Consider the following 23,689-nt stretch of genomic DNA (forward strand, 5'->3'; position numbering starts at 1 on the left):
GTCATGCAGCAGATGTAATCTTCAACATTTTTATAGATACATAATATTAGGCCTACTCCAATATAACAACTTAACGTTTTCACGCTCAAATGTGATTTTTATGCACAAAAGTACAATGGTTATTCAATACCCTATCAGGACATTGCAATTACATTATATTTGAATATATAACAACAAGTTTTTTAAACTATTTGGAGGTAACATTAAGCTAAGTAATGTCATTTGCTTTCATAATGAAATATTATTCTTATTGAATGCTTCATACTCAATCTTGATTTGTAACCACAACTCCAGACATAAATGCTCAGAAATAACATACCGCGTGTGAATTCAAACTCTTGCAAGTGATGCAAAATGGAATATTATTGTGGTATAATATGCCTCATCCATCAAAAGTCCCTCAAATGAGGTCAGAAAAGTAGTCTAAAAGACCTCACATGAATGCATTGTGCGAATTGACATTACCTGAGACATTGGCAGGAAGTCCAGGGGCAGGAGGGCTTTGAAGGTAAAACATCAGGGGCGGAGCTTGCGGTGCTTGGTAGATCGATGCCTTCTGAATTTAAAGGCAAAAGTAATAAACTAAACATAAATCGCCGGTTGCTGCTTCAGAGAGCCGCTCGCCTCCTTTATTTCGGGTAATTTTGGACAGAAAACGCTTCACGGGGTGCACAGGGTTTGCTGAGAAGATGCTTATTTTCCCACGACTTGCTTCGCATCTGATATCTATGTGACTGATTGTTGATAGATCAGACAAAAGTCACGTTATTGACCAAAATAGCACAGTTCTTTGGTTGTTTTTGGCTAGATGTATAGCCTTTAGTCGATGCGTTGCAGCCTATGACGATGATGTGTTGTAACGGTATGGTAAGGTTCTATTTTCTATATTAATCAACTCATGTTTTATGGAAAGTGCCTTCTAAATAAATAAACATATATTGCGCAATGTATATCCTCTTGTGATGTCTGAATCGAAAATGATTTCAACAAGCTTTCTTGGCCGATAAATATATCATGTTTTGTGCTAGTTGATATATAATGCTTTGTGCTAGTTGATAGATAATGCTTTGTGCTAGTTGATAGATAATGCGTTGTGCTAGTTGATAGATAATGCTTTGTGCTAGTTGATAGATAATGCTTTGTGCTAGTTGATAGATAATGCTTTGTGCTAGTTGATAGATAATGCTTTGTGCTAGTTGATAGATAATGCTTTGTGCTAGTTGATATATAATGCTTTGTGCTAGTTGATAGATAATGCGTTGTGCTAGTTGATAGATAATGCTTTGATAAGGTTATGCCCTGTACCATCCCAGCTGTGACTAATGCTGTGTTTGTAATTATGTTGGAGGAAGGAATTTACCGGTTGTGAAGTTGTAAATACCATTTGGATGCATTCATATGCTTTGAACTCTGCTGAGAAACGCTGATATGCTGCATAAACTATAAATATAGCTATCATGCATGAAACAAATGATTGTGTTCAAAACCCAAATGAATCGATTACTTTTTATAAATAAAATGTTTTTGCAATTAACTACCGAAAATGCTGTTATGGAGATAATTTCGTTAGTAGGGGATGTCAGACGTCAGCATGTGGGAGCTCAAATCAAAGCTTATCGGTAACATACACATGGTTAGCAGATGTTAATGCAAGTGTAGCGAAATTCTTGTGCATCTAGTTCTGACCATGCAGTAATATCTAACAAGTAATCTAACAAATTCACAACAACTACCTTATACACACAAATGTAAAGGGATGAGAATATGTACATTTAAAAATATGGATGAGCGATGGCCGTATATACATATCCTACATTACTCATCTCATATGTAAACATTAATAAAGTGGCTTTAAATAAAGTGACTAGTGATACCTTTTATTAAGTCAATTTATTAAAGTGGCCAAAGATTTGAGTCTGAGTGTTGGCAGCAGCCCTCTATGTTAGTGATGGCTGTTTAACAGTCTGATGGCCTTGAGATAGCAGCTGTTTTTCAGTCTCACGGTCCCAGCTTTGATGCACCTGTACTGACCACACCTTCTGGATGATAGCGGGGGAAACAGGCAGTGGCTCGGGTGGTTGTTGTCCTTGATGATCTTTTTGGCCTTCCTGTGACAATGGGTGATGTAGGTGTCTTGGAAGGCAGGTAGTTTGCCCCCAGTGATGCGTTGTGCAGACCGCACTACCCTCTGGAGAGCCTTACGGTTGAGGGCGGTGCAGTACCAGACAGTGATACAGCCCGAAAGGATGCTCTCGATTGTGCATCTGTAAAAGTTTGAGTGTTTTGGGTGACAAGCTAAATTTCTTCAGCCTCCTGAGGTTGAAGAGGCACTGTTGCGCCTTCTTCACCACGCTGTCTGTGTGGGTGGACCATTTCAGTTTGTCAGTGATATGTACGCCGAGGAACTTAAAACATTCCACCTTCTCCACTAATGTCCTGTGGATGGGGGATGGGGGGGCTCCCTCTGCTGTTTCCTGAAGTCCACGATCATCTCCTTTGTTTTGTTGATGTTGAGTAAGAGGTTATTTTCCTGACACCACACTCCGAGGGCCCTCACCTCTTCCTTGTAAGGCCATCTCGTCATTGTTGGTAATAAAGCGTACCACTGTAGTGTTGTCTACAAACTTGATGATTGAGTTGGAAGCGTGCATGGCCACGCAGTCATGGGTGAACAGAGAGTACAGGAGAGGAATGAAAATGCACCCTTGTGGGGCCCCAGTGTTGAGGATCAGTGGGGTGGAGATGTTGTTTCCTACCTTCACCACCTGGGGGCGGCCTGTCAAAGTCCAGGACCCAGTTGCACAGGGTGGAGTCGAGACCTTAATGACAAGTCTGGAGGGTACTATGGTGTTAAATTCTGAGCTGTAGTCAATGAACATCATTCTTACATAGCTGCACAAGAGGTATTCCTCTTGTCCAGATGGGATAGGGCAGTTTGATGGCGATTGCATCGCCAGTGGACCTATTGGGGCAGTAAGCAAATTGGAGTGGGTCTAGGGTATCAGGTAGGGTGGAGGTGATGTGATCTTTGACTAGTCTCTCAAAGCACTTGATGACAGAAGTGAGTGCATAAGTCATTTAGTTCAGTTACCGTAGCTTTCTTGGGAACAGGAACAATGGTGGCCACATTGAAGCATGTGGGGACAGCAGACTGGGATAGGGATTGATTGAATATGTCTGTAAACACATCAGCCAGCTGGTCTGTGCATGCTCTGAGGACCCGGTTAGGGATGCCGTCTGGGCCTGCAAATGTTTTACTCATGTTGGCCACGGAGAAGGAGAGCGGTCTGTGTCAGTGGTAGCGGGCCATGTCAGTGGCACTGTATTGTCCTCAAAGTGAGCAAAGAAGTTGTTTAATTTGTCTGGGAGCAAGACGTCGATGTCCGTGATGGGGCTGGTTTTCTTTTTGTAATCGGTGATTGACTGTAGACCCTGCCACATACGTCTTGTTTTTGAGCCATTGAATTGCAACTATACTTTGTCTCTACGCTGACACTTTACTTGTTTCATTGCCTTGCGAAGGGAATAGCTGCACTGTTTGTATTCGATCATGTTTCCAGTCGCCTTGCCATGATTAAAAGCGGTTGTTCGCGCTTTCAGTTTTGCACGAATGCTGCCATCAATCCACGGTTTCTGGTTAGGAAAGGTTTTAATAGTCACAGTGGGTATGACATCGCCGATGCACTTGCTAATAAACTCGCTCACCGAGTCAGCATATACATCAATGTTCTTGTCTAAGGATATCCGGAACATATCCTAGTCCACGTGATCGAAGCAATCTTGAAGCGTGGAATCCTATTGGTCAGACCAGCATTGGATAGACCTGAGCACGGGCGTTTCCTGTTTTCATTTCTGTCTATAGGCTGGGAGTATCAAAATGGAGTCATGGTCAGATTTGCTGAAGGCTGGGCGGGGGAGGGCTTTGTATGCATCACGGAAGTTAGAGTAGCCATGGTCCAGAATGCTACCAGCTCGAGTCGCGCATTCAATATGCTGATAGAATTTAGAAAGTATTGTTCTTAGGTTAGCTTTGTTAAAAATCCCCAACTACAATAAATGCATCCCCAGAATGTATGGTTTCCAGTTTACATAGTCCAGTGAAGTTCTTTCAGGGCCGACGAGGTATCTGCTTGGCGGGGGTTACACGGCTGTGACTATAATCGAAGAGAATTATCTTGGAAGATAAAGCTGTTGGCATTTGATTGTAAGGAATTCTAGGTCAGGTGAACAAATGACTTGAGTTCCTGCTCAGGATGATAGAGGAATTAGTTTCCCACTCGCAATTACCAGTTGGAGGGCCGTTCAAGTGGATTTTTCCCAGTCTTATTTGGTAAATTTACACTTTTCCCAGTCTTAGTGGTGAATTTAAAATTTTAAAAGTTTAAATACAGCTTCTTAAATATACAATACCAGTCAAAAGTTTGGACGCACCTACTCATTCAAGGATTTTTCTTTATTTGTACTATTTTCTACATTGTATAATAAAACGATGAAATAACACATATGGAATCATGTAGCAACCAAAAAAAGTGCAAAACAAATCTAAATATATTTTAGATTTTAGATTCTTCAAAGTAGCCATCCTCTCGACCAGCTTCACCTGGAATCCTTTTCCAACTGTCTTAACCTGTTGCCTCTACTTGGGACGCTTGCGTCCCAACTAGAGCTCTGGAAATGCAAATATGCTACGCTAAATGCTAATAGTATTAGTTAAAACTCAAAAGTTCATTAAAATACACATGCAGGGTATCAAATTAAAGCTACACTCGTTGTGAATCCAGGCAACAAGTCCGATTTTTAAAATGATTTTCGGCGACAGCATGAGAAGCTATTATCTGATAGCATGCACCAATACACTACAACAGAAAAGCACAGCAGGGGACGTAAACAAAATAATTAGCATTTCGGCGTTACACAAACCGCACAATAAAATAGAAAACAGTCATTACCTTTCACCATCTTCTTTGTTGGCACTCCTAGATGTCCCATAAACACTATTGGGTCTTTATTTCGATTAAATCGGGCCATATAAAGCCAAGATATCGTTATATGTAGACTGTGTGATAAACGAAAAAAACAGCGATTTCACAACGTAACGTCATTTTTTAAAATTCAAAAAGTAGACGATAAACTTTCACAAAACACTTCGAAATACGTTTGTAATGCTACTTTAGGTATTAGTAAACGTTAATAAGCGATAAAAATCATCCGTAGGCGATGTAAATATCATTAGCTGTCGTCTTGGAAAAAATTTCAGGAGAGAGCTCTTCCGGAATGATCTGGGCGGAGACCGGAGGTAAGCGGTGCCCCTCTTTCGGTTCAACCAAGAATCAAAGATGATTAAATTCACAAGACTCTCGACAACATGGGGATGCTGTGGGAGTTGAATGCTCGGTCTTATCTAATTCGGCTCACTGTTAACAATTGCTGGAAGTGGCGCAAGGATATTTATTTCCATTTTCTGTGATCAGGTTTTCCTGCGCTTTCCGATGTAACGCACGTTATGTAATAGCCACAGTCGTGATTTAACCAGTTTTAAAAACGTCCGAGGGTTTCCTATCCACACATTCTAACCATATGAACGTACTATATTCCTGGCATTAGTAGCAGGGCGCTGAAATGTTGCGCGATTTTTAACAAAATGTTCAAAAAAGTAGAGGGTCGACTGAAGAGGTTAAAGGAGTTCCCACATATGCTGAGCACTTGTTAGCTGCTTTTCCTTCACTCTGTGATCCAACTCATCCCAAGTATCTCAATTGAGGTGAGGTCAGGTGATTGTGGAGGCAAGGTAATCTGATGCAGCACTCCATCACTCACATTCTTGGTCAAATAGCCCTTACCCAGCCTGTAGGCGTGTTTTGGTTCATTGTCCTGTTGAAAACCAATTATAGTCCCACTAAGCGCAAACCAGATGGGACGGCTTATCACTGCAGAATGCTGTGGTAGACATGCTGGTTAATTGTGCCCTGAATTCTAAATAAATCACTGGCAGTGAAACCAGCAAAGCACCCCCACACCATCACACCTCCTCCTCCATGCTTTATGGTGGGAACCACACATGCAGAGATAATCCGCTCACCTATTCTGCGTCTCACAAAGACACGGTGGTTGGAATGCGTCAGACCAAAGGACAGATTTCCACTGGTCTAATGTCCATTGCTTTTGTTTCTTGGCCCAAGCAAGTCTCTTCTTCTTATTGGTGTCCTTTAGTAGTGGTTTCTTTGCAGCAATTTGACCATGAAGGTCTGATTCATGCAATCTCCTCTGAACAGTTGATGTTGAGATGTGTCTGTTACTTCTGAGGTGCAGTTAACTTGGTCTTTTATCTTCTGTATACCATCCCTACCTTGTCACAACACAACTGATTGTCTTAAACACATTAAGAAGGAAAGAGATTACACAAATGAACTTTTAACAAGGCACACCTTGTTAATTGAAATGCATTCCAGGTGACTTAATGAAGCTGGTTGAGAGAATGGCAAGCGTCTGCAAAGCTGTTATCAAGGCAAAGGGTGGCAACTTTGAAGTGTCTCAAATATAACATATAATTTGCCAACTGCAGATGTGGCCAGGGCAATAAATTGCAATGTCCGTACTGTGAGACGCCTACGACAGCTTTGCAGGAAGACAGGATGGACAGCTGATCGTCCTCGCAGTGGCAGACCACGTGTAACAACACCTGCACAGGATCGGTACATCCGAACATCACACCTCCAGGACAGGTACAGGATGGCAACAACAACTGCCCGAGTTACACCAGGAACGCACAATCCCTCCAGTAGTGCTCAGACTGTCCACAAATAGTCTGAGAGAAGTTGGACTGAGGGCTTGTAGGCCTGTTGTAAGGCAGGTCCTCACCAGACAACAACGTGGCCTACGGGCACAAACCCACCGTCGCTGGACCAGACAAGACTGGCAAAAAGTGCTCTTCACTGGCGAGTTGCGGTTTTGTCTCACCAGTGGTGATGGTCGGATTTGTGTTTATCGTCAAAAGAATGAGCGTTACACCGAGGCCTGTACTTTGGAGCGGAATCAATTTGGAGGTGGATTGACCATCATGTTCTGGGGCGGTGTGTCACAAGATCATCAGACTGCCTGCAATGACAACAAGCTCAATCCCAACGCTGTGCGTTACACGGAAGACATCCTCCTCCCTCATGTGGTACCCTTCCTGCAGGCTCATCCTGACATGACCCTCCAGCATGACAACGCCACCAGCCATACTGCTCGTTCTCTGCGTGATTTCCTGCGAGACAGGAATGTCAAGTGTTCTGCCATGGCCAGCAACGAGCCCGGATCTCAATCCCATTGAGCACATCTGGGACCTGTTTGATCTGAGGGTGAGGGCCATTCCCCCCAGAAATGTCCGGGAAGAGTGGGTAACCTCTCACAGCAAGAACTGGCAAATCTAGTGCAGTCCATGAGGAGGCGATGCACTACTGTACTTAATGCAGCTGGTGGCCACACCAGATACTGACTATTACTTTTGATTTTGACCACCCCTTTGTTCAGGGACACATTATTCAATTTCTGTTACTCACGTCTGTGGAACTTGTTCAGTTTATGTCTCAGTTGTTGAATCCTATGTCCATATCAATATTTACACAAGTTAAGTTTGCTGAAAATAAACAGTTTATTTTGCTGAGTTTGTATTTTCCTTTATTATTTTGCCCTAACCCTACCACCCCTCCCTTAACTGGAGTAAACTTCCAGGGTATACAAACTATATACATTTTATAGACATTTTACAATAGTTATCTTCTGTTTGTTTCCACACTCGTCATTCAGCTACCCTCAATAACTCCCATCAATGTCTGAAGAACATCCAGTTACATTTCTATTTGCCATATATTTTTAACTGTGCTGTTTCACAAAAGGTCTGAACCTATATACATTTTATGGACACAGTATATTTGACTTGAGTTATCTTGTTGTTTTTAGTCCCACCCTTCAGCACCACTCAACCCCACACCATCCATTTAAAAAAATGTATATTTGCCATATATTTATTTTTTATATTATTGATCGGTTGACTTGAGCCAAATTTAATGAACGGTATAGTATTACCTTTCCTTTCCCCTTTAAAAGCTTGAGACTCTGGAGGAGGTGTCAAGCCTAGAGACAGAATTTCAGCCAATTAAAAAACCCTGACCCACCCTTGTGAGCGCCAGTCGGAGAAAGTACCTCTTCATATCCCTCCACATCCCATCCACCCTCAGCCAATGGATTCGTTTCCATGGAGATGTCTCTAGCTGGGTATGGAAACATTTAGCTGCCCAAACTCAATTGGAAAGGCACATGGGCAAATTATAAATCATATGCGCTGAAAAGAACAGGTGTAGGCCTTACAATGCTTACTTACAAGTCCTTAACCAACAATGCAGTTTTAAGAAAAATACGTGTTCAGTAAAAAATAGATAAGTAAAACATTTGAAATAAAAGTAACAAATAATTTAAGAGCAGCAGTAAAATAACAATAGCGAGGCTATATACAGGAGGTACCGGTACAGAATCAATGTGCAGGGGCACCGGTTAGTCGAGGTAATGGAGGTAATATGTAGAGGAAAGTAGAGTTAAAGTGACTACATAGATAATAAACAGCGAATAGCAGCAGCGTTAAAGAGGGTGGTGGGGAGGAAATGCAAATAGTCTGGGTAGCCATTTGATTAGCTGTTCATGAGTCTTATGGCTTGGGGTAGAAACTGTTGAGAAGCTTTTTGGACCTAGACTTAGGGCTCCGGTACCGCTTGCCGTGCTGTAGCAGAGACAACAGTCTGACCAGGGTGGCTGGAGTTTCACAGTTTTTAGGGCCTTTCTCTGATCACCTGGTATAGAGGTCTTGGGTGGCAGGAAGCTGAGGCCCCAGCTTACTGGGTCGTTACGGACAACCATCTGTAGTGCCTTGCGGTCAGAGGCCGAGCAGTTGCCATACTGGGTGATTGCAACCAGTCAGGATGCTGTCGATGTTGCAGCTGTATAACTTTGAGGATCTGAGGACCTATGCCAATCTTTTCAGTCTCCTGAGGGGGAATAGGAGTTGTCGTGCCCTCTTCACGACTGTCGTGGTGTGTTTGGACCGTGATAGTTTGTTGGTGATGTGGACACCAACGAACTTGAAGCTCTCAACCTGCTCCACTACAGCCCCGTCGATGAGAATGGGGGCGTGCTCGGTCCTCCTTTTTCTGTATTCCACAATCATCTCCTTTGTCTTGATCACATTGAGGGAGCAGTTGTGGCACCACATGGCCAGGTCTCTGACCTCCACCCTATAGCCTGTCTCATCGTTGTCTGTGATCAGGCCTACAACTGTTGTCATCAGCAAACTTAATGATGGTGTTGGAGTCATGCATGCCATGCAGTAATGAGTGAACAGGGAGTACAGGAGGGGACTGAGCCACCACCCCTGAGGGGCCCCCGTGTTGAGGATCAGCATAGAGGATGAGTTGTTACCTACCCTTACCACCTGAGGGTGGCCTTTCAGGATGTCCAGCAACCAGTTGCAGAGGGAGGTGTTTCGTCCCAGGGTCCTTAGCTTATTGAAGAGCTTTGAGGGCACTAAGGTGTTGAACGCTTAGCTGTCGTCAATGAATAGCATTCTCACGTAGGTGTTCCTTTTGTCCAGGTGGGAAAGGGAAGTGTGGAGTGCAATAGAGATGGCATCGTCTGTGGGTATTTTGGGGGGGTATGCAAATTCGAGTGGGTTTAGGGTTTTGGGGATAATGGTGTTGATATGGGCCATGACCATTCTTTCAAAGCACTTTTTGGCTGCAGGTGTGAGTGCTACTGGTCTGTAGTCATTTAGGCAGGTTACCTTAGTGTTCTTGAACAAAGGGAATATGTTGGTTTGCTTGAAACATGTTGGTATTACAGATTCAGCCAGGGAGAGATTGAAAATTTCGGTCAAGTCACTTGCCAGTTGGTTAGCTCATGCATGGAGTACACGTCCTGGTAATCTGTCTGGCCCTGCGGCCAGAATGTTGACCTGTTTAAAGGTCTTACTCACATCGGCTGTGGAGAGCGTGATAACACAATCGTCCGGAACAGCTGATGCTCTCATGCATGTTTCAGTGTTACTTGCCTCGAAGCGAGCATAGAAGTAATTTAGCTCGTTTGTTAAGCTTATGTCACTGGGCTTCCCTTTGTAGTCTGTAATAGTTTGCAAGCCCTGCCACATCCGACGAGTGTCGGAGCTGGTGTAGTACAATTCGATCTTATTCCTGTATTGACGCTTTGCCTGTTTGATGGTTCGTAAGCGGGATTTCTTAAAAGCATCCGGGTTAGAGTCCCCTTCTTTGAAAGCGACAGCTCTACCCTTTAGCTCAGTGCGGATGTTGCCTGTAATCCATGGCTTCTGTTTGGGGTATGTACGTACAGTCACTGTGTGAACGACGTCATCGATGCACTTATTGATGAAGCCAGTGACTGATGTGGTGTACTCATCAATGCCCTCGGAAGAATCCCAGAACATATTCCAGTCTATGCTAGCAAAACTGTCCTGTAGCTTATCCTTATCTGACCACTTATTGACCGAGTCACTGGTGCTTCCTGCTTTAGTTTTTGCTTGTAAGTAGGAATATTGTATAGATTTGCCAAATGGAGGGCGAGGGAGGGGCAAGGGAGATTTTTTTTCCCTCTGGTTGCACATTTAACATGCTGGTAGAAATGAGGTAAAACAGATTTAAGTTTCCCAACATTAAAGTCCCCAGAAACTATGGGCTCCGCCTCTGGATCAGCGTTTTCCTGTTTGCTTATGGCCGTATATAGTTAATTGAGTGCGGTCTTAGTGCCAGCATCAGTTTGTGGTGATAAATAGATATCTATGAAGAATATAGATGAAAACTCTCTTGGTAAATGGTGTGGTCTACAACTTATCATGAGATACTCTACCTCAGGTGAGCAAAACCTCAAGACGTCCTTAGATATTGTGCACCAGCTGTTGTTTGCAAATAAGCAGTTGAAGTCGGAAGTTTACATACACCTTAGACAAATTCATTTAAACTCAGTTGTTCACAATTCCTGACATTTAATCCTAGTAAAAATTCCCGGTCTTAGGTCAGTTAGGATCACCACTTTATTTTAGAAATGCGAAATGTCAGAATAATAGCAGAGAGAATGATTTATTTCAGTTTTTATTTCTTTCATCACATTCCCAGTAGGTCAGAAGTTTACATACACTCAAATAGTATTTGGTAGCATTGCCTTTAAATTGTTTAACTTGGGTCAAACGTTTCAGGTAGCCTTCCACAACCTTCCCACAATAAGTTGGGTGAATTTTGGCCCATTCCTCCTGACAGTGCTGGTGTAACAGAGTCAGGTTTGTAGGCCTCCTAGCTCGCACATGCTTTTTCAATTCTAGCCTCAACTTTTCTATAGGATTGCGGTCAGGGCTGTGTGATGGCCACTCCAATACCTTGACTTTGTTGCCCTTAAGCCATTTTCCCACAACTTTGGAAGTATGCTTGGAGTCATTGTCCATTTGGAAGACACATTTGTGACCAAGCTTTAACTTCCTGAGTTGTCTTGAGATGTTGCTTCAATATATCCACATAATTTTCTTACCTCATGATGCCATCTATTTTGTGAAGTGCACCAGTCCTTCCTGTAACAAAGTACCCCCACAACATGATGCTGCCACCCCCGTGCTTCACTGTTGGGATGGTGTTTTTTGGCTTGCAAGCCTCCCCCTTTTTCCTCCAAACACAACAATGGTCCTTATGGCCAAACAGTTCTATTTTTGTTTCATCAGACCAGAATACATTTCTCCAAAAAGTACAATCGTTCATGTGCAGTTGCAAACCGTAGTCTGTCTTTGTTATGGAGGTTTTGGACCAGTGGATTCTTCCTTGCTGATCGGCCTTTCGAGTTATGTCGATATAGGACTAATTTTACTGTGGATATAGATACTTTTGTACCTGTTTCCTCCAGCTTCTTCACAAGGTCTTTTGCTGTTGTTCTGGGATTGAGTTGCACATTTCGCACCAAATACGTTCATCTCTAGGAGACAGAACTCTTCTCCTTCCTGAGCGGTATGATGGCTGCGTGGTCCCATGGTGTTTATACTTGCGTACTATTGTTTGTACAGTTGAACATGGTACCTTCAGGCGTTTGAAAATTGCTCCCAAGGATGAACCAGACTTGTGGAGGTCTACAATTTTTTGGCTGATTTCTTTTGATTTTCCCATGATGTCAAGCAAAGAGGCACTGAGCTGGAAGTTAGGCCTTGAAATACATCTCCAATTGACTCAAATTATGTTAATTAGCCCATCAGAAACTTCTAAAGCCATGACGTAATTTTCTGGAATTTTCCAAGCTGTTTTAAGGCACAGTCAACTTAGTGTATGTAAACTTCTGACCCACTGGAATTGTGATACGGTGAATTCTAAGTGAAATAATCTGTCTGTAAACAATTGTTGGAAAAATTACTTGTGTCATGGACAAAGTAGATGTGCATGACAGCACTTGCCAAAACTAGAACAAGAAATTTGTGGAGTGGTTGAAAAACAAGTTTTAATGACTCCAACCTAAGTGTTTGTAAACCTCCGACTTCAACTGTACATAGACGCCACCCCTTGTCTTACCAGAGTCTATAGTTCTATCCTGCTGATACAGTGTATGTTATTCATGTCGTCGTTCATCCAAGACTCGGTGAAACATAAGATATTACCATCCCATTGGTAGGATATACATGCTTGTAGTTAGTCTATTTTATTTTCGAATGATTGTACGTTGGCTAATAGTACCGATGGGAAATGCAAATTACCCACTCACCACTTGTGATGGCAGAAACATTATGTGCAACATAAGTTACAAATAACCCAGTAAGTGGCCACACACAATAGCACAATTGGTTAGGACACTGTAAAACATGTTTGCAATTCCTTTTCCTAAATGAGAATGCATTTTTTCTAATTCTAATTGAAATTGAAAAAATATATTGCATTATCATTTTCATGATTGAGAATGCATAATATCTGACAATTTGAAAAAGAAATAGCAAATTGTGTTTGATATTTCATTTCCATGGTGCTATCCAGTACAACACTGACACATCACTAAATGTTCAAATGACAAATCATTTATCATGTTTGCCATTTCATTTGCTTGTTGCGATAGCATGAATTGTGACAAAAATTAAATTTTTTCTCAATTTGCAATTCACCATTTTTTTTTACATACTCTGTGTGGTTTAAGACTGTCAAAATTGTTATGGTCAATCAAATTCCATAAATCAATTGCAATGCTTCATTTTTCTATTTAGTTTCCTTCATTTCGTGTCAATCAAACACGGTGGGCGGGGTTCCGGTCACCTGAGGCAGAAGACGTTGCCTGTGCTTGCTGTCAACAGTCTCTTTCTGTTGTAGCTGTACTGATATGGCATGTTTTAGGCTATCCCGGCAATAGCCAGTGAGAAACCCCACAGAAGAAGAACATCCAGTGTGTGCGAGGAGTTTGAGTGGGGACTATAAAGCTCAGTGTAGGGGACACTGGAAACTACTAGTAGCTAGCTAATATGGCTATTATATGTAGGTAGCATAGCTAGCTGGTAGCTTTAGAAAGCTTTTGGCAGCATTCTACCTTCTACCTACAGTTCTCAACCATTAGATTCACCAACGGCTGCCTCATGTGAACTACAAACCCAACGCGGTGTTTTAATGTTTAGAAACGTCAATAATCATATCTTGTGATGCAGCTTTCGAAACATATGGCCCTTATCTTTCACCAGCGAGAACGAATCTTTCAAATAAAAAAGACACACTTACTGTAGCAGTTTTGCCCAAATCAATACCGGTATGGGTGCCTCCATCCAACGAAACTATACTTATGCTACACTTCCTGAGTTACGCCTACACACAGGTGTTCGAAGCATTCAATATAGCTAGTTAGCACAGGTGGTCGCCTCTTGAGCTGTAACATGGAGGTAGGGCCGTGTGGGAACCTTAACCCCATCAAATTGTGTGTCAATTTAACCTTTTTATTTTAGGCCTGATATGAAAGATTAGGTCCTCATGCTTCCAAAACTATACCACAAGCAATGCATGTAATGTTCAGACCAAGTTTAGTTGATTCCCCCTACAGAAGCACCTATGTCCAATGTGTAATGTAATGGAACTGAGAGTCATGATCAAAGGCTAGCTTGCTAGTACCTAATTGGCTATGAAGAGGCGTTACTGGCTAACATTACAGTAGCTAGCTAGCCCACTGGCTAGCCTAGCTAGGTAGTTACCTTCACAACAAGACATTGTGGAAGTAAGTATTCCATATTAGGTACTGTTATTTAGATAGATCAGAGGTTGCAAACAGAGGTAGATACCAACCTGCATCCCACTGCAGGCTTGCTTCTGAAGCTAAGCAGGGTCTGATTGGTCATGGTCGGTCCCTAGATTTGAGACCAGATGCTCCTAGAAGTGGTGTTGGAGGGCCAGTAGCAGGCACCATTTCCTTTGGTCTAAAAAAAATATCCCAATGCCCCAGGGCAGTGATTGGTGACATTGCCCTGTGTAGGGTGCCTTCTTTCGGGTGGGACGTTAAACGGGTGTCCTGACTCTCTGTGGTCACTAATGATCCCATGGCACTTATCGTAACAGTAGGGGTGTTAACCCCGGTGTCCTGGCTAAATTCTCAATCTGGCCCTCATACCATCATGACCACCTAATCATCCCCAGCTTACAATTGGCTCATTTATCTCCTCTCCTCTCCCCTGTAACTATTCCCCAGGTTGTTGCTGTAAGTGAGAATGTGTTCTCAGTCAGCTTACCTGGTAAAATAAGGGTTCATTTTTATTTATTTTTATACCGTTTGCAAGTCATTACTTGGCAGTGATTGTGCAACCCAAAGACACATTGTGCTACACTGTGAACATACTCAATGAGTTGGACTTTTGTCCTGATTGTCCTCCCTTTTACCAAAGTGTGCACTTTCAAACTTCCATGATGAGGAGTTTGCTTGTGCACACCATAATACAAGGGTGGAGAATTGGGATGTAGCCCTCATGCACTCTCTCAACCACCTATAAGCCTATTCCTGTAGCTGAGGGTTACAACGATATTGCAATGAGGGGATTCGATTAAGCTGGCCTGGGTGGGCAGAGATTGAACCAGGTGGAAGTGATTGTTTTGAAAATCGGGCTGCCCCCCAGGTGTGAGCCGGGTGCCCTGGTGAAATCGGCTCAAAACAAAGTGACGTTTGTCAAGAATGTGGAGTAATGATTTAGGATTCAGAGTGTTTGCTCTTGGTGAAAAAATATGTACCTTATTTGCCTTCCCAAGTAAAACTAGTAAAATTCTATCATATACTTTATGGAAAATACATGTTGCACGTTTCTGAACAATGAACCATGATGTCTTGTTGACGATATGACTTGGCGGCGCAGATTACTGTTCGTGTTGAGCAGGGCGCTCCTTCTCGCTCTCCGCTTTCGGGCCATGTCACGAGCCATAGCCCGGTGCACCCCGCTCCAGTTTAATTAAACTCCCTCAATATAACTCTACTCTATGACATGGTAGTGTACACAGATCCTCCCACACTGAGTTATTGAGATTGATTATGAGTTCCTGTTGTCTGATTTGAAGGCTACAAAAGGTATTTGTGGAAGAAAAGCCTTTTCTATATTAGCTAATTTTCCCCAGACCTGACAGTGTGCCTTTCAACTAATCTATTTTGTGTTCCAACCCTCAGGAAACTATGATGTCATTTCTGTGTACGTGCAACCCCAACAGCTCCTCCAGCAGAAGCTGCTTCCTCCTGTCTTCCAGATGCTGCTGACCAAGTTGTCCACCATCTGACAGGTAATGATGCTCTCCCATAGGAAGCAAGGGCTGAAGGGGCACCAACATGGCTGAAAGATGTCTTGCTACCCTGACCCCCCCCTTCCAGTGGTCTGCACTGGCTACTCCCCTTCATAGAATGGACTAAAGAGCAATGGAATTGTACATTTGGTTAATGTAGTTCAGTGTTCCTCTTTCTTGCCTAATGGACAACAGTGGGAACATTGTCATCCCTACCTGTGCTGCAACACCTAATTAAACTACTCAATAAGACCACACTTGGGTAAATGGAGTGAATGAGTAATTGGTTTTGACAACATGCACTAAACCGGAGCATACAGTTAATGTGAACAATGAAAAACAGAGGTGAATTGAATTGTGACTAGTTTACTTATCATGAGTTGTACATTGATCTTCTGTGTATTAGGTTTCCATCCATGCTGTCCATTTAGCATAATATGTGCCCCTTTTTCACAGGAGGTTCTGGCTGATGACCTGTCGCCATAGCTGATAGAAACCCAGAAGGAATATCATCCCCAATGATACTGCTAATATTAGTAACTGTACTGATGATGAACAGGAGGGCAGGCTTATCCATTGTCCCTGAACTGCTTGAAGTGTAGAGTCAAAATGACAGTGCCACTTTGTTACCGCTAGTCACATGTTTGAGAAGATGTTCTGCAAAAATAATAGCAATACAGATATGTTCTTGCTCTTCAATGAGGTTCTGACAATCATATGTATCCATTATAAAGAAAACCTACAGTAGTTGAACACTTTGTGTCGGTAGTAACCTGTTTGTTGAACACCAGTGATTCTAAGAACCAAAATAACTGTTACCTGTAGGACAATGTCTCTATCACAGGTCACCAAGGGTACAACAAGGCATATCCTTAATAAAATATATTTTCATGGCTAATTGTGCATGCCTCTCATTTTCCACTTAATATGCAATATAGTTATACCTATGGCTTGCATAACCAACTCAGTGCCCTTGTTGTTAGTGTCCTACCTAAGAGTTGAAGGTTGGACAGTTCGATCCCTGACCGAGTCATACCAAAGACTGTAAAAATGGGACCCGGTGCGTCTCTGCTTGGCACTCAAGATAGATTGGGGGTAAGGCCCTGCGATAGACTAGCGTCCTATCCAGGGGGTGTACTTGTACATCAAGCTGCCTGACATTACAGAAACAGGAGATATGCTCCTGCTCCTATGAGCCGTTGTGGCTCACACAAGCTAAGGCTCATGCAAAGCTCCCCTCTTACTTACTTTGGCTTACAGCTTAAACCGTATTGAGTCAAGGAATAGCTTTACTGCTCAATAAAATCTGTTGCCACAGTACTGAAGAGGCAGAGCAAGCAGGCTTCTTATCTCGTTGGGATAACCTATGGTGCCATGACATATGTAACAACCAGCAGTTTTTGTAAATACTCTTCCACCAAGGACGAACTCAAAGGCTAATGGCCAAAGGGGTCCTTTTCACTCTCTCACACAGTCACTGTATCAACAAATATATATGTGTATATATATATATATCTACAGTGCCTTGCAAAAGTATTCATCCCCCTTGGCATTTTTCCTATTTTGTTGCGTTACAACCTGTAATTTAAAATGGATTTCTATTTGGATTTCATTTAATGGACAAACACAAAATAGTCCAAATTGGTGAAGAGAAATGAATGACTTAATAATAACAAATTCATACAAATAAAAAACAGAAAAGTGGTGTGTGTATTCACCCCCTTTACATATGTATTCACCCCCTTTACATATGTATTCACTCCCTTTACATATGTATTCACCCCTATTACTCCCATATGTATTCACCCCCTTTACATATGTATTCACCCTTTACATATGTATTCACTCCTTTACATTGTACACCCCTTACATATGTATTCACTCCCTTTACATATGTATTCACCCCCTTTATATGTACCCCTTTACATATTACATATGTATTCACCCTTTACATATGTATTCACCCCCTTTACATATGTATTCACCCCTTTACATATGTATTCACCCCTTTACATATGTATTCACCCCTTTACATATGTATTCACTCCCCTTTACATATGTATTCACCCCTTTACATATGTATTCACCCCTTTACATATGTATTCACCCCCTTTACATATGTATTCACCCCCTTTACATATGTATTCACCCCCTTTACATATGTATTCACCCCTTTACATATGTATTCATGTATTCCCTTTACATATGTATTCTTTACATATGTATTCACCCCCTTTACATATGTATTCACCCCCTTTACATATGTATTCACCCCCTTTACATATGTATTCACCCCTTTACATATGTATTCACCCCTTTACATATGTATTCACCCCTTTACATATGTATTCACCCCCTTTACATATGTATTCACCCCCCTTACATTCACCCCTTTACATATGTATTCACCCCCTTTACATATGTATTCATTACATATGTATTCACCCTTTACATATGTATTCACCCCTTTACATATGTATTCACCCTCACCCCCTTTACATATGTATTCACCCCCTTTACATATGTATTCACCCCTTTATTCATATGTATTCACTCCTTTACATATGTATTCACCCCTTTACATATGTATTCACTCCCTTTACATATGTATTCACCCCTTTACATATGTATTCACCCTTTACATATGTATTCACCCCTTTACATATGTATTCATCTTTACATATGTATTCACTCTCCTTTACATATGTATTCATTATGTATTCCCCCTTTACATATGTATTCACTCCCTTTACATATGTATTCACCCCTTTACATATGTATTCACCCTTTACATATGTATTCACCCCTTACATATGTATTCACCCCTTTACATATGTATTCACCCCTTTACATATGTATTCACCCCTTTACATATGTATTCACTCTCTTTACATATGTATTCACCCCCACATATGTATTCACCCCCTTTACATATGTATTCACCCCTTTACATATGTATTCACCCCTTTACATATGTATTCACCCCTTTACATATGTATTCACTCCCTTTACATATGTATTCACTCCCTTTACATATGTATTCACCCCCAAATTCACCCCTTTACATATGTATTCACCCCTTTACATATGTATTCACTCCCCTTTACATATGTATTCACCCTTTACATATGTATTCACCTTTACATATGTATTCACCCCCTTTACATATGTATTCACCCCTTTACATATGTATTCACCCCTTTACATATGTATTCACTCTTTACATATGTATTCACTCCCTTTACATATGTATTCACCCCTTTACATATGTATTCACCCCCTTTACATATGTATTCACCCTTTTACATATGTATTCACCCCTTTACATATGTATTCACTCCCTTTACATATGTATTCACCCCTTTACATATGTATTCATGACTCCCTTTACATATGTATTCACTCCCTTTACATATGTATTCACCCCCTTTACATATGTATTCACCCCCTTTACATATGTATTCACCCCTTTACATATGTATTCACCCCCTTTACATATGTATCCTTTACATATGTATTCACCCCCTTTACATATGTATTCACCCCCTTTACATATGTATTCACTCCCTTTACATATGTATTCTTTACATATGTATTCACCCCTTTACATATGTATTCACTCCCTTTACATATGTATTCACTCCCTTTACATATGTATTCTTTACATATGTATTCACCCTTTACATATGTATTCACTCCCTTTACATATGTATTCACATGTATTCCCTTTACATATGTATTCACCCCCTTTACATATGTATTCACCTTTACATATGTATTCACCCTTTACATATGTATTCACTTTACATATGTATTCACCCCTTTACATATGTATTCACCCCCTTTACATATGTATTCACTCCCTTTACATATGTATTCACTCCCTTTACATATGTATTCACTCTTTACCATCCCCTTTACATATGTATTCACATATGTATTCACCCCCTTTACATATGTATTCACCATATGTATTCACCCCTTTACATATGTATTCATATGTATTCACCCTTTACATATGTATTCACCTTTACATATGTATTCACCCCCTTTACATATGTATTCACTCTTTACATATGTATTCACCCCTTTACATATGTATTCACTCCCTTTACATATGTATTCACACCTTTACATATGTATTCACCCCTTTACATATGTATTCATATGTACTCCCTTTACATATGTATTACCCCTTTACATATGTATTCACTCCTTTACATATGTATTCACCCTTTACATATGTATTCACCCCTTTACATATGTATTCACCCCTTTACATATGTATTCACTCCCTTTACATATGTATTCACCCTTTACATATGTATTCACTCCTTTACATATGTATTTCCCCTTTACATATGTATTCACTCCCTTTACATATGTATTCACTCCCTTACATATGTATTCTTTACATATGTACCCCTTTACATATGTATTCACCCCTTTACATATGTATTCACACCCTTTACATATGTATTCACACCCTTTACATATGTATTCACACCCTTTACATATGTATTTACATATGTATTCACATATGTATTCACACCCTTTACATATGTATTTCACATATGTATTCACCCTTTACATATGTATTCACACCCTTTACATATGTATTCACTCCCTTTACATATGTATTCACCCCTTTACATATGTATTCCCCCTTTACATATGTATTCACTCCCTTTACATATGTATTCACCCCTTTACATATGTATTCACACCCTTTACATATGTATTCACCCTTTACATATGTATTCACACCCTTTACATATGTATTCACCCCCTTTACATATATTCACCCCCTTTCACACCCTTTACATATGTATTCACTCCCTTTACATATGTATTCACTTCACATATGTATTCCCTTTACATATGTATTACATATGTATTCACCCTTTACATATGTATTCATTACATATGTATTCACTCCCATATTACTTTACATATGTATTCACCCCCTTTACATATGTATTCACTCCTTTACATATGTATTCACACCCTTTACATATGTATTACTCTCTTTACATATGTATTCATTCATATGTATTCACCCCTTTACATATGTATTCACCCTTTACATATGTATTCACCCCTTTACATATGTATTCATATGTATTCACCCTTTACATATGTATTCATTCATATGTATTCACCCCTTTACATATGTATTCACACCCTTTTTACACCCCCTTTACATATGTATTCACCCCATATGTATTCACCCCCTTTACATATGTATTCACCCCCTTTACATATGTATTCACCCCTTTACATATGTATTCACCCCTTTACATATGTATTCACCCCTTTACATATGTATTCACCCCTTTACATATGTATTCACCCCTTTACATATGTATTCACCCCTTTACCCTTTACATATGTATTCACTCCTTTACATATGTATTCACCCCTTTACATATGTATTCACCCTTTACATATGTATTCCCCTTTACATATGTATTCACTCTCTTTACATATGTATTCACATATGTATTCACCCCTTTACATATGTATTCACTCCCTTTACATATGTCTCTCCTTTACATATGTAGTCACCCCTTTACATATGTATTCACCCCATATTATTCACCCCCTTACATATGTATTCACCCCCTTTACATATGTATTCTTTACATATGTATTCACCCTTTACATATGTATTCACCCTTTACATATGTATTTCTTTACATATGTACCCTTTACATATGTATTCACTCCCTTTACATATGTATTCACTCCCTTTACATATGTATTCACTCTCTTTACATATGTATTCACTCCCTTTACATATGTATTCACTCCCTTTACATATGTATTCACCTCTTTACATATGTATTCACCCCTTTACATATGTATTCACCCCTTTACATATGTATTCACTCATATTCCCCTTTACATATGTATTCACCCCTTTACATATGTATTCACCCCTTTACATATGTATTCACTCCTTTACATATGTATTCACTCCCTTTACATATGTATTCACCCCTTTACATATTTACATATGTATTCACCCCTTTACATATGTATATGTATTCACCCCCCTTTACATATGTATTCACCCCCTTTACATATGTATTCACTCCCTTTACATATGTATTCACCCCTTTACATATGTATTCACCCCTTTACATATGTATTCACACCCTTTACATATGTATTCACTCCCTTTACATATGTATTCACCCCTTTACATATGTATTCCCTTTACATATGTATTCACCCCTTTACATATGTATTCACACCCTTTACATATGTATTCACCCTTTACATATGTATTCACCCCTTTACATATGTATTCACACCCTTTACATATGTATTCACTCCTTTACATATGTATTCACCCTTTACATATGTATTCACTCCCTTTACATATGTATTCACTCCTTTACATATGTATTCACTCCCATATGTATTCACTCCATATGTATTCACTCCCTTTACATATATGTATTCACACCCTTTACATATGTATTCTCTCCCTTTACATATGTATTTCCCTTTACATATGTATTCTCTCCCTTTACATATGTATTCACTCCCTTTACATATGTATTCACACCCTTTACATATGTATTCACACCCTTTACATATGTATTCACACCCTTTACATATGTATTCACACCCTTTACATATGTATTCACACCCTTTACATATGTATTCACACCCTTTACATATGTATTCACTCCCTTTACATATGTATTCACTCCCTTTACATATGTATTCACTCCCTTTACATATGTATTCTCTCCCTTTACATATGTATTTCTCCCTTTACATATGTATTCACCCTTTACATATGTATTCACCTTTACATATTATTCACCCTTCTTACATATGTATTCACCCTTTACATATACATTCACCCCCTTTACATATGTATTCACACCCTTTACATATGTATTCACACCCTTTACATATGTATTCACTCCCTTTACATATACATTCACCCCCTTTACATATGTATTCACACCCTTTACATATGTATTCACACCCTTTACATATGTATATACATTCACCCCCTTTACATATGTATTCACCCCCTTTATTCACCCCCTTTACATATACATTCACCCCCTTTACATATACATTCACCCCCTTTACATATGTATTCACACCCTTTACATATGTATTCACTCCCTTTTCTATGAAGCCCCTAAATAAGATCTGGTGCAAATAATTACCTTCAGGAGTCACATAATTAGTTAAATAAAGTCCACCTGTGTGCAATCTAAGTGTCACATGATCTGAGTACAGTGGGGCAAAAAAGTATTTAGTCAGCCACCAATTGTGCTTGTTCTCCCACTTAAAAAGATAGAGAGGCCTGTAATTTTTATCATAGGTACACTTCGACTATGACAGACAAAATTAGAAAATAAAATCTCCAGAAAATCACATTGTAGGATTTTTAATGAATTTATTTGCAAATTATGGTGGAAAATAAGTATTTGGTCACCTACAAGCAAGCAAGATTTCTGGGTCTCACAGACCTGTAACACAGCCATTTTTCATCATCAGTCACAAAAATCAGAAATAGAGATAAATGAATCACTAACCTTTGATGATCTTCATCAGATGACACTCATAGGAGTTCATGTTACACAATACATGTATGTTTTGTTTGAGATGTATATTAATATGAAAAAATCTCAGTTTACATTGGCGCGTTACGTTCAGTAGTTCCAAAACATCTGGTGATTTTGCAGAGAGCCACATCAATTTACAGAAATACTCATAATAAACATCGCTAAAAGATACAACTATTATGCACGGAATTATAGATACACTTCTCCTTAATGCAACCGCTGTGTCAGATTTCAAAAAAACTTTACGGAAAAGGCACACCATGCTATAATCTGAGTATGGGGCGCAGAGACCAAAACAACCCA

The 23,689-nt window shown here is 40.2% G+C and overlaps 1 long non-coding RNA gene across 1 annotated transcript; it reads left to right on the forward strand.

Moving 5' to 3' along the window:
- The first annotated feature begins 499 nt into the window (after nt 1–499).
- Nucleotides 500–16,675, forward strand: LOC115146972 (uncharacterized). Its single transcript, XR_003866240.2, has 3 exons — nt 500–867; nt 15,676–15,785; nt 16,242–16,675. It is a non-coding gene; the product is annotated as an uncharacterized LOC115146972 (long non-coding RNA).
- The last annotated feature ends 7,014 nt before the right edge of the window (nt 16,676–23,689 follow it).

The sequence above is a fragment of the Oncorhynchus nerka genome, linkage group LG19 (assembly GCF_034236695.1).
Source record: "Oncorhynchus nerka isolate Pitt River linkage group LG19, Oner_Uvic_2.0, whole genome shotgun sequence".
NCBI classification, from domain to species: Eukaryota; Metazoa; Chordata; class Actinopteri; order Salmoniformes; family Salmonidae; genus Oncorhynchus; species Oncorhynchus nerka.